Below are 2,741 nucleotides of genomic sequence, written 5' to 3' on the forward strand. Positions count from 1 at the left end.
GGCTGAGCTCACTCATCGCATTTACTGGAATATATGAAATGACACCAAACAAACATGAAATACAGCTCATCCGGTCTCATAACATTCTCCTCAACGGCTTTCATGCGACTGATTTACCAGTTCAACAAACAATAAATCAGTTTTTTCCATAATTAAGAGCTCAATTTCTTTTTCTGTTGTTTTCTGAACATAGAAAATATAACATCATAAGAACATTAGTACATCATACCTGGAATATATGAAATGACACCAAACAGACATGAAATACAGCTCATCCGGTCTCATAACTGTCAAAAATAAATATACATGTGAAAATAAACAACGAGAAAAGACAGAGACAGAAACACAACGAATACCATGTGCTCCTAATGCACTCGACAGTGCGTTCGGAATAAAACATCAATTGTCCGTCAACTCTATATCTCTTATGACTCAAATATTAAATAAAATACTTTTAAAATAACAATTATGACCTTAAAGAGAAATAAAATCATCTCTGACATCATTTTATTTCTGTTCGACCGGAGAGATTTTACACCTACCATTCTCCTCAACGGCTTTCATGCGACTGAGGAGAAAATGGCCAATTCCACTGATAGGTTACCTTAGTCACCTGTAGGTGTCCCCATATCCCTTTCTTTTAGATGCATTTAATACATTCTATTCAATTAATATCTTAGAATTATTTTGCAATATGAACAATCATTTTGGCACAATTCATTACAAGTTTCTTTTCCCCGTTACATGAGCATGTTCTTCATCTGTGTGTTTGTGTGGATGTTCATGTCCAGTGTTTGGTTGAACGTGTTCTTCATGTGTGTGTTTGTGTGGATGTTCATGTCCAGTGTTTGGTTGAGCGTGTTCTTCAGGTGCGTGCAACATAGAACATCACCCTCCGCAAATGTTCATCCTCAAGCTGTTTGTCTCTCAGTTCTTGACGAGAGTACGAAGGAAGGGCATCAAACCCAACATCTGCGATCTGTTGGACAAATCCAGCTAAAGGAATGGCCCATGTTTGTGTTCCGTCGTCCCAAGAAAGGTGATTAGAAAAGACAGCAGCCACGTCCGCACTCGAAAAGCTCCCAGGCGCATCCGTGTCTAATTTGACTGCTAACTGCTCACAAGCACTCGCTGGGGCCTCTATACTGTCAAGCACTCTCTGACTGGCGTTTGACAACCGGAAAACATCCTGGACAGCAGCACAGGTATGGTTACTTGACTCCGCCAGCAGCTTCTCATAAGGTTCCCTTACTATGCGGTGACTGACACGACCGTTGACAAAAGGCTGCCTGCTCAAGGCATCAGCAATTGAGTTCTTAGGCCCTGGAACATATTTGATGTCAAACTCAAAGGCAGCGAGTTTGGCCACCCATCTTTGTTCACAGGCGTCAAGCCTAGGTTTGGTCAAGATATGCGTCAAGGGATTATTATCTGTCCAAGCTGTGAACCGATGTCCTTTTAGCCAGTGGCTAAATTTATCACATACGGCCCATTTGAGGGCGAGAAACTCAAGTCGATGTGCTGGATATCTAGCTTGCGCCCTGGATAGTGACTTACTCACGAATGCACTGGGTCGAGCCCTGCTTTCCCCAGGACTCAGTTGCGAAAGCACGGCGCCCAATCCCTCAGATGAAGCGTCAGTGGCAAGAATAAAGGGTCTGGAAATGTCAGGATGCGCAACAATAACATTGGACAAGAGAGTTTCCTTTAATGCTGACAAAGCCGCCTCACAAGCTGGAGACCAGTCGTCAGGAGTGAGTTTTTTGATGCAGGAACCCCTTTGCGTCCAACACCTCTAGCTTTCCTAACTCCGCTGGTCAGAGCAAAAAGCGGTCGAGCAAGAGACGAACAATTCTCAATGAAGCATTGGTACCACATAACGAGGCCAAGAAAAGACTGGATTTTCTTAACTGATGGGGTGACACCATCTGAGCACATCAAATCCGCAGAAGTAATTTTAGTAATTGCTTCAACTTTTCCAGGGTCCGTAGACACACCTCTCTCTGTAATCAAGTGACCGAGGAATTTTAAAGAGCGTCTTAAAAAGTGGCATTTCTTCGGCGATAATTTCAAATTGTGCTTTTTCAACATACCGAAAACCATCTCTAGCCTCTGCAATGCAACTTCTTCGTTAGGTGCAAAAACCATTAAATCGTCCAGATAGCACAACAGTGACAAAAAATTCTGTTCACCGAAGATCTTAGTCATCATTCGCATAAAGCTCGCTGGTGAGTTACAGAGGCCTTGAGGAAGCCTATTGTATTCGTGCAACCCCACTGGTGTTGTGAACGCTGTATACTTTCTGTCGTCCTCATGTAGTGGGACATTATAAAATCCTGAGGTCAAATCCATAGTACTACTCCTGAAATAAACAATTCTCAAACATCTCTTTTGATCAAAGGAATTAAGTGCTCTCATCCTCCAAGCCCGGACGCTCCACATTCTCCGCACAGGGTACCACTCACTCCATACCGCTCATAGACTCGACGCTATGTTCATACTGGCCGCTGAAATGCCCTGCTTAATTTGATACTGTCACAGCAGTGCCCGCTCCATTTGATAATGCCGCCGCAGTGCCCGCTTCATTCGATACTGCCGCCGCAGCGCCCCGCTCATTTGATACTGCAGCTGCATTGCCCTGCTTAATTTAATACCGCCGCTGCAGTGCCCTGCTCATTTGATACCGCCGCTGCAGTGCCCTGCTCATTTGATACTGCCGCTGCAGTGCCCTGCTCAATTTG

The 2,741-nt window shown here is 44.1% G+C and overlaps 1 long non-coding RNA gene across 1 annotated transcript; it reads right to left on the bottom strand.

Moving 5' to 3' along the window:
* LOC107669766 (uncharacterized) lies at positions 1 to 738 on the bottom strand. The gene is made up of 3 exons (XR_001632030.1): positions 543 to 738; positions 230 to 287; positions 1 to 24 (listed from the first exon to the last, which is right to left on the bottom strand). It is a non-coding gene; the product is annotated as an uncharacterized LOC107669766 (long non-coding RNA).
* Between the last annotated feature and the right edge of the window lie 2,003 nt (positions 739 to 2,741).

This window comes from Sinocyclocheilus anshuiensis, unplaced genomic scaffold, assembly GCF_001515605.1.
Source record: "Sinocyclocheilus anshuiensis isolate Anshui unplaced genomic scaffold, SAMN03320099.WGS_v1.1 scaffold704, whole genome shotgun sequence".
Taxonomy (NCBI): domain Eukaryota; kingdom Metazoa; phylum Chordata; class Actinopteri; order Cypriniformes; family Cyprinidae; genus Sinocyclocheilus; species Sinocyclocheilus anshuiensis.